This window comes from Podarcis pityusensis (genome assembly GCF_964106645.2).
Source record: "Podarcis pityusensis genome assembly, chromosome: 3".
Classification (NCBI taxonomy): Eukaryota; Metazoa; Chordata; class Lepidosauria; order Squamata; family Lacertidae; genus Podarcis; species Podarcis pityusensis.
The window spans coordinates 75,319,704-75,329,506 of record NC_138026.1 but is presented as its reverse complement, the minus strand read 5'-3'; the positions used below and the strand labels follow the sequence as shown (position 1 = coordinate 75,329,506).

At 43.6% G+C, this 9,803-nt stretch overlaps 1 long non-coding RNA gene across 1 annotated transcript; it reads left to right on the top strand.

The window, feature by feature from the left end:
• The first annotated feature begins 6 nt into the window (after positions 1-6).
• Positions 7-7,713, top strand: LOC308472709. Its single transcript, XR_013983653.1, has 4 exons — positions 7-94; positions 5,381-5,508; positions 6,613-6,655; positions 7,508-7,713. It is a non-coding gene; the product is annotated as an uncharacterized lncRNA (long non-coding RNA).
• Positions 7,714-9,803: the final 2,090 nt, after the last annotated feature.

The window sequence follows — 9,803 nt, the reverse complement described above, 5'->3', positions numbered from 1 at the left end:
CCTACATGCTGCAGAATTTACCTGAAGTGTCACATTGTGATGTCACAATGCGGTTTCTCCATGTCTGTCAGTGGCAACTAATCACGCGGAAAAGGTATGGAGAAATGTTCCATGTCATGGTATCATACCTTAGAGTAATTGCACTTCCAAATGTCCTTTTTAGTGTGCATTCATGATGATTTGTGCTGTTGATGTGACTGGGGCAGTCATACATTCACAATCTCACTTTCGATACTACTTGCATCTGCAAAGGTTTTGGCGTGGTCATACTGCTTCATTTCCAAAACACGCACAGCAGTGTATATTCTGTAATTTCCTGTTGAAATCCTATAACTTTTCATACCATAAATGTGCTGTGGGAAGGAGGTTGTCCCGCTTTTGTTGTTGTTGCTGCTGCTGCACAATAGTCCCTCCAGGCAGCAATAGTGTGGTAGTATTGGGGAATGACTGCAACACAACTAATAAGAAAATAAGAAAAATCCACCACCAATGTACCATTATTCTGCCAAGAACATGGTGCAGAGCATACCTAAGTAATGGTATCTATGTTACAGAGAGAGGTGTTACAAAAGCCTGGCGCCTGTCCCTCTCTCTGCCAAGCCATGGCAAGAGCGCATGGGATCTCAGACACCCCCACAGGGTCTGTGTCCCCTTTGAGAATAGAAGACACGGCGGAGGCTGTCCTGCTTTAAGAAATATTTGCCTATTTACACCCTCGGTCTGCTTGGAGGCACTGGTGGAGGAAGAGGAGTGCAGGGGGAGCGCACCACCCCTGGCAGCGCGATTCCAGTGGGGTGCCATTGCGGCTGCCCCCCTGCCTACGCTGGGCACCACGCCCCAGGACGTGCGCCACCCCTGCCCCCGCCTGCTCTCCGCCTCCCCCGGTGCCGGAGCATGAAGCTCCGCCACTGCTTGAAGGGGGTCCAGATCTTACAGCATGGCCCAGAGCACTGCAGGCAGTCCTTCCTTCACCCTCGCCAAGGTGGATCTGCCCCTTTCTTTCTCTTTCTTCTTCCCAGAAGCCCCCTGCCCTCCCCCAGAGCAGTTACCCTGGCAACCGTCCAAATATCCTATCTCTGGTCACACCTGGGACAGGGAGTTGTTGATGACCCTCAATGGCTCTCTATTGTAATGCTAACAGCTCTACGCTTCCCTCAGCCAGCCAGACTGGTTTGCGTAAGGCAGCCAGGAATCCCCTTGCAGCTTATATTCTCTCTTCATATCACAAAGAACACAAAATCCTAGCATTTATTAATTTCCAGGGTTTACCCCAAATCTCTAACAGAGGGAATAAAATGTCTGTATAGGGATGCAACTCTTGGAGGCGGCCCCATGTCTCCCCCGAAATCTAGCTCCTCGCTGTCACGGTTCCTCCTATTAAAAGAAAGCAGAAGTTGAGAGTGGAATATAGGTTGGGGAATTGTGCAGTAACAACACAGAAGGTCATGAGGATCTGGATATAATATAAACTTTCTCAAAGTTGCTTAATTATTTGCCATAGATTGCCTTGGATCCATGGCAGAGTCATCCCAGATTGAAGTGAAACATGTTGCTCCTCAGTTGCTTCGAAATCTTCCCCAAAGAACATGGATATTTGATCTCTGACTGCTCCACTGAATGTTGCACCGAGCCATTTGTTTCCTTCTGGTTACATTTCAATAGGATCAGAAAAATCCCAGCTCCCTGGCAAACAATGTTTCAGCACATTTAAACTATTGGTTGGAGGATCAAGTATGCCATTTTTGACCCAGATTCAAGTGTTAATTAACCCTCTGTATAATATTCTCATATCTATAACTCTTCTGCTTCAGTTTCTTGCCCTAGGAAGGGTTGACCTTGATATAAGCACTTAATATTTAACTGCAGCAAGAAAGCTGGTGTAAAACATTTATGAATTCTGGATAAATGAATGTAAATACAGGCTCTCTGTTTGACTCATGTTTATGCATTATGCTAATAGGGGATTTAGCATGAATCTCTGTGGGGAAAAGCTGAATAGTCAATATCAATATCTAGTCTGACGCTAAGATCCTTGCAGCGGTTGTGGCAGACAGATAGGTACGCTGAGCCACCCAAACCAGGTCGGATTTGTATGTCACCGACAGGTGGCTGATAATCTTCATCTTGTAATTGACTGGGCTGAATAGGTCCAGTACATCAACTTCTGCTCTCCTTTCTCTGGATGTGGAGCAGACAGGGTCCACGGTCCCATCTTTTATCTACATTCCAGCATTTTGTATACCCTGGGAGCTTGTGCACTGGGTGCGCACTTTGTATTTCATGCCCAGATCCAAAATACAGCATAATGGCTTCTTCTCCGCTTTTCCCCTAGACAGGGTTGTCCCCTCTCTCCATGGATTTTTTAAATCTTTGTTTGGAACCACTGGCAGCTGCCATTGGAAAAACCACCCAGATTCACAATTTGCAGTACAGGCAACTCCCCATTTACGTGCGTTCAAGGCATGCATGACTACGCGCACACACATCACCACAAACCTAGAAGTGGCACGAAAAGGGGCAAAAATGGCCCTAAAATAGCACAAAAATGGCAAAAACAGTGTGAAAACAGCACCTAGTTTTCCTCAGCCAGATGGGTGGGGTATAAATAAAAAAATCTTCTTCTTCTTCTTCTTCTTCTTCTTCTTCTTCTTCTTCTTCTTCTTCTTTTCCTACGCCACTGAGACATCGTTACCAAACCCTAACAAATAAGCCAACATGAGATTGATTTCCTAATGTCTGGCAATACTTGTGGAGTAAGCTGCATGGCACACCAAGCTTTGCCCTCCAGGGGCATAGGAAGGGGGGGCGGGGGGGGCGGTTGGCCCCAGGTGTCATCCATGGGGGGGGGGGTGACAAAAAGGCACACCACAAGGGGCTCGCCCTGCCGCCACCACCATGTGCGGTGGATGGTCCCACTGCCACCACCGCACATGATGGATCACCCCCCCACGCAGCTTGCCCTGCCCCCCCAGGTGCACGGCATGGTTGCCGCTCCAGGCGCCCATGCAGCTAACTCCACCACTGCTGCCCTCAAGCACCTCACCACTGCTCTCTAACCTACCAGCGCCTGCAGCCCAAATCAGCTGTGTCACTCTGCCTAATAGTAGGGCTGGACCGATTCAGTCCATGGAGAACTCTAGATTGATGACAAAGTCCTGACTCTTCACTTCCCTTTCTCCTAACCATCAGTGAATACAAGAGATCTAGTTGTTAATGATATGAACAGATGTCATTCTTTTCTATGGGGAATGTAAATAACCCTTTCATGCTGATGGATGCTTTGCTAATCCAAGTGGGGGGAAGTAAACAGTGTAGTAAAGCTTGGGAATGGTTTGTTGGTAAGCCTCAATGTACAAAAGAGCTAGTTTTGGCAGAGCCAACGGGCTGAATGCTTGCATTCCAGAAATCTTAGTTACTATTGTCACTGTGGGTCTTTGGGTTTTTGGAGCTGTTGCCACATCATATGCATCTGCCATATTCTTTAATGCCATGTCAAAAGAACCAGTGCAAAAATCAATATATTTCCTTCAATAAAAGTGGCTTAGATCACTGCACGTGAGCTTCCTAGTACAGTTACTATATTTCAACCATCCACTTCCTTGTTACATGTAAAGTCATGGTGCTTATTTGGGTAGTTGGATGTGCTTGTACCGAAACCATTGAAGAACCACGAAAACGCAAATTTTCATATTTAATAACTGAATATCAGTCCCACCTCAGTCTTGTTTGGATTTAATAAATATTCCTTGCAACATCTTTTCCTTTGCATTCATAAACTTTTATGAGATTTAATCTAGGTTGTGATTGATTTCATCCTTTCGCCACTTTTAAAGAATATTAATGGCAGAGCTATGATTTACTGCTATTGCAAAGGCATAATCTAGCAAAAGTTGCCCTCTGGTTTTAAACCATTATGTTGAGTTGTTTCTATGGTTGGTCTCATTAAGGTTACAGTTTGGCAGCCTTTCATTATAAATTATCAATTTATAATTTCAATTAAATATGTAATATGCAGATGCAGCTTAGTAATTGCTATGAGTTTGTGCCTCCCCCCTCCCCATTCCCAATGGCATGCCTAATCTCATATTCCATGGGTATTGTCACACATTAGGAACTCAATCTCAGGGCTTCAGGGAATGAATTAAATGCAATATTTTGTGTGTAGGAATTTTGTTTAAAAATTGTTGCCTTGGCCCTTTGGTGTGTTGCTTGGCTAGTTTGCTCAAGCCACCTTAAACTATAGATGTACGGTACAATTGTCTTCTGATGGTAGCACATGAAACCAGATTGTGTGGTCCGATCAGAAGGTGAGAAGGCTCCTGGATGGTCTTGGGTTTGGGACAGGGGGTGTCAGGGTTGGGCCAGGGGCAGTAGTCTGGGCTGTTAGAGAAGCTGAGAAGCAGTCAGAACTAAAGTATAAGTAAGATTGAAGGAGAAAACAGAAGCCAAATACCAGGAGCATGCCATGAATAACCAAGGTACAGGAACACGCCTGAGCTCAGAAAGAACTTGCTGCTTAAGCTAAGCTCAACTACAACAGGAAAAAGCCCCTTTATACACCTTCCTGCCTAGGAAGATCTAACGGGCTGCCTGATGGGCATTCTGGGGTCTGAAGGTAGCAGCACATGGGCCCAGAGGTTTCTGACAGACAAGCTAGAACTGTGAGATCTCATGTTTCTTAAATAGTGAAGACAAGGAGGCACAACAGAGCCAGACCCTCATAGGATTTGAACGCTCTGCAATCTCTCCATCTAGGTGCAGGTTGTATATATACATAAATAAAACCTTATATCATAAAGACACCACAGTCTCTGCTGTGCCTCATTGTCCCAGAAGGGAACACAAACCCTGGTCAACTGCCTACAACCCCTGGAATCTCGTACCGCTCATGGAAATTGGAGCGGCATGTAATAATATTAAAAGCTTGTATTCCCCATCCCCCTTTCAATCTCTCCCCTGCTTGCATTCTCTCCCCCTGCCCCCATGTAATGAGTGTGATACACTAACACAAAATCCCACACTGTTTTCACTCCTGTTCTGGCCCTTTCCTTGGAATGCTGGGTGAGAGTTGCACATGTCTTTGGGGCCAGAGGTCTGTGAGGTCCAGAGATATGGCTCACTTCAGAGGCCACCTCAAGGCCAAATATTCTTTGTCCTCTCCTTCCCAGATGCTCTTGTGCCTGTTCTGAGGTGAAAGCAGGCAGGGGAACTGCAAATGACTGCCATTCTGCTTTTTACCTGCTCTGGAGCAATTTGAAGCGTTCTTATTATGGGACAATAATTTCATCTGCTCTTAGGGTTGCACTTTTAAATATATTAACAAACTTCCTCTCTGCAACTAGATTCATGATCAAACAAAACTTTTAAATTAATCTCCTAGATTTCCTCTGCATTCTGGAATCGTCTTTCCTCTGACAACACCAGGATGCTGAAAAAACAGGGACTCGAATGTTCACAGAAAAGAGAGACAGAGCAGAGGCCTTGGCAGCTCTGTAGTGCCCTTCTCAGGTTTCTGTTTCCTTTTTAATGGCTCACACACACCCCTCTCAAGGCCTGTCTCTGATTTTCAGGGCACGACCTTGATTTTACATCAAACATTCTCCTCATCCTGCTGTTGTCTGGCCAGATTACGGATGTTAAAGCTGATCTTTCATTAAAACATTTTGGGTTTTATTGTTTTCCTAAACTAAGACTCATCTAAAACTTTAAAACCCCTATGTTCATCCTTTCCAAAATCTCCCAGACTTTGATTCTTTGTCTCTGACTTAATTATCAGACAGCTGCAAGGTATGATGGTGAAGAGAGAATTTAACTCGGGGAAGAAGCATCCGGTTTAAATCTATCTGAGGAACTACAGCAAATTAATAGCTTTTTTTTTTATATGCCCGTCTTTTCGTTCATAAGCTAACAGGAACTATTCTAGTTTTCTCTGAAATGATCTGGTTTATTATGACTGAAGCAGCATTTGTGCCGCTATTTATTTGATCTGTCTACTCATTAGGCCATTTGCTAGGCCAATTCTTGCACATCTATCCACAACTTTATTAAGACAGAGTCTTGCTGAGGCCGGATTCTTAAGCCCCCTCCAATCAGGATTGGTTTGGGCTGGGCAGCCCTCCTAGCAGTTTTTTGGATTACATGGAGCTCATCCCAAAGAACAACATTGTAAACAGACACTGAACTGTTGGCACACATAATCCACTCTATTTTATCTTGCTCTCAACACTTCAGCCTGAAATAAAAGAGGCTTGCATTGCTTAAGAGCATTTTCTATGTTAACTGGGTAGCACTTGTTCCTTAAAGCACAACAAACAATATGACAATTATGACAATGACAACAGCTTCTTCCCTTAATGCCCTCCCAGATGACCTGCTTATTGAACGTTAATCCTGACTTGCTGGCACAAACTTTATATGGAGCTTATTATACAGCATCACTACTTTCCTCCTAGACTTAACTAGGTCAGGCCCCCTCAAGTTGGAAGGAAGTTAAGTTTCTCCACGACATGAACCCAACCAGACACCTGAGCTTGATTGCTTCAAGCTCAGACCATGTGCTTGAAAACGTTTTACCATATTTTGTAACCCAAAATTTCTGCCTGTGTTTTCTAGCTGCTGCATGGAAAAACACATGAATCTGACATTTGGAAAGTTTGTAAGTAAAAAAACCCCACCATGTTAACTTACCAAACTGTGTTGTCTATTCTAGGGTAGAAAGGGGAAGCACTGTAAGCAAACTAAAATAGGATATTTTAAAGGTCTAACAGCCTCTATTCCCATGCTTTGCTGCATGTTTTGTGTTTAAAACCTCTGTTAGGGCTCTCTCTTACTGGAGAGTATTCTGCCCCATGTTTGTATCTAGGGATCCAGCAAATTCTTCTTTATTTAACCAATAATAACTGACACATTTTAGTACCAAGAGCTTGTAAAAAGAAAACCTGTACCCATTGGCTGTCTGTTCCCTGCCAAGTGTGCTTCAAAGGGAAGTCAAAGGTGATGTAAGAGGAGGGAATCACATGACAGAGTAACAGAGACAACATTAAGTATCAGTAACCTGGTTGGTTTGAATATGCTAGTAAGAATTGAGCAGGGGACTTTTACACATGCAACCAGTAGGGATGGGGGAGACATCTGATGCAACACACTTTTAAAGGCAAGCCTGCCTAACTCAGGCTTTATGAAACTATATGCAGACCAAAACAGAGTTATCCTTCAAGATTTACATCTCTCTGAATTTTGAAGTGCAGTTCTCCAGCCAAGTGCCAATGGAGTTACTATGTCAGACTGAATTACTTCTAGGTAGAAAATGGACTTTATTAATAAAACTGAGGAATGGTAGTTGTTAATGAAGTTGATGCCAAAGTAAAATTATGACCACTTTTGCCTGAGCTCAGTGGGATTTGCATCTGAGTAGACATTATGTTTGCGCTGTAGAACTCCGACGTATCACCTCGCAGTGATTCACGCAGCCTCTTCTTGGGGTTCTCTCTCCCTCTCTCGACTCCAGGCTTCAACATGCTGTCACAGCCCCCTGCTAATTGGATACATCTGACATGTGTCGGCTTCTTTGAAAGTTCTCCAAAGGCACTGTTGCAAGGAGCCCATTTGTTTCACACTGAATTTACAGAGTGAAAGTTTTACCAGCTGGAAATCTCTGAACCAAAGCTGTTCTTCCACAAAGAACAAACAAATAGATTGGATCCAGACCATGGAGACTTTCAACTTTTGCGTTAAGGTATCACACTCATTACAGTGGGGGGTGGGGAGACAGAATGCAGGCCGGACTTGTTGAGTTTCAGTAGCAGATTTAAAAGCTGGGACCATACAAGCTTTTAATATTATTATGTTTTCAGCTGTACTTTTCGCTTAGCTTCCAAAATTGGTTCACATTTTCCCAAGGCTTTGCCTTCTGAAAGGGAGGGACTGGAGTTCAATGGCAGAGTATGTTTCGCCAAGAAAAGGTTCCAGGTTCAGTCCAGACAAGGCTAGGAAAAACTCCTGACTGCAACCCTGGAGAATCGCAGCCATTCAGTATTAGGGATCATTGAATTGTAGAGTTGGAAGGGACCCTGAGGATCATCTAGTCTAACTGCCTGCAATGCAGGAATATGCAGCTGTCCCATACGGGGATCGAACCTGCAACCTTGGCATTATCAGCACCACACTCTGACCAACTGAGCTGTCCAGGCACACACAGAGGAGACATTCATTTCAGTTCGGATTTATCATTATTATCTTGATTTATTATCTGTCTTTCACCATAAGATAATCTGCCCTTCAACAAACATAGTCAATGTGCATTTTCCGAAACAATACTCAAAGCGAAACATAGCCACCCATCAAAATTCACACTTCTCGTTGAATTTTTCAATGCAGTTCTCTAGTCATTCAGTGTAGTTCCATGCGCCACCAACTTCATTTATTTATTGCTGCTCCAGATGATCAATTTATTGAGCATTTGTCCTGATTCGCTTGCACAAAGTATACACAGAGGTAAGAATGTATCCCATTTTTATGGAGCACTTGTTATTATTTGTTGGTGGTGCAGTTCTGCAACGATTAGCATTCGTCCTGATTTGCTTGCAGGGTGTTAAATCGTTCATTCCTCCCACACTGTTTGTTACATTTCCTGCAAAGTCTGTTTCTTTTTTTAAAGTGGATTTGTTGCACTAATCCGCTTGAATTGCGCAAACCTAAATTTCTGGTATGTGCTTGAAGCTCTCCTGCAAAATACTGGAGGCACTTTTTGTTCTCTCTCAGACCTTCAGCAATCATTCATTTTAAGGTGGCTCAAATTGTGCTTCCCTGCACCTGGCCACTGTCAGTATAGCTGCCTGCCACTTAACTGATTCAGTACCAACTCATAAAAGATGCATGAACTTTACAAAATTTAGACTGCCTCTCATTTATTCCCAGCTACGAAAGACAGACAGTGATAGTTTTGTAACTCTTCTAGGATGGGAAAAAGCAACCTCAGCTTCAAATACATTGGTAGCATATTCAATACAGTACTAATGTACCTGCTACCTACCAGCAGACAGTGTTGAATGGTGTGTGGAGCAGCACATTTTAGCAACTGGGAACAAGATCAGAAAAATCAAATCCCTCTCCAAAAAGTTCATTTGGTTCAGCGCCTCACTGTCTCATGATCTTTTTAAATTACATGATTTTTTGCAGTCAAGCCTGTAAAAAGTGTAGTGAATTCATTACCATCTACAGTGGTGCCTCGCAAGACGAAATTAATTCGTTCCGCGAGTTTTGTCGTCTTGCGATTTTTTTCGTCTTGCGAAGCACGGTGTTGGGAAAGTTTTGGAAAAGCTTCAAAAATCACCAAAGTCTTTAAAAACCTCAAAAAAGGCTACCACACCGCGTTCTATGAGTTGCTCCTCGAAGTCAAGTCGCAACTGTATTAACGGTGTTAAGAAAAAGGAAACAAACTTGCAAGACGTTTCCGTCTTGCGAAGCAAGCCCATAGGGAAAATCGTCTTGCGAAGCAGCTCAAAAAACAAAAAACCCTTTCGTCTAGCGAGTTTTTTGTCTTGCAAGGCATTCGTCTTGCGGGGCACCACTGTACAATCAACAGTGCCCACTAGGAGTTAATTTTTCATGAAGATATAGTACACAGCATACCAAAGTTTCAGAGAAGTGGCAGTTGCACTCAGTCCATATTGTTTTGTTTTATTACTCACCCCACATATTGGAAATGCCAAATGTGTGTGATATGTTCATTCCCCTTGGGTAAAAAAGGAAAGTGTCATGGAGCCCACCAACCCTCTGAAGGCTCTGACCTTTAGGGATTTTTG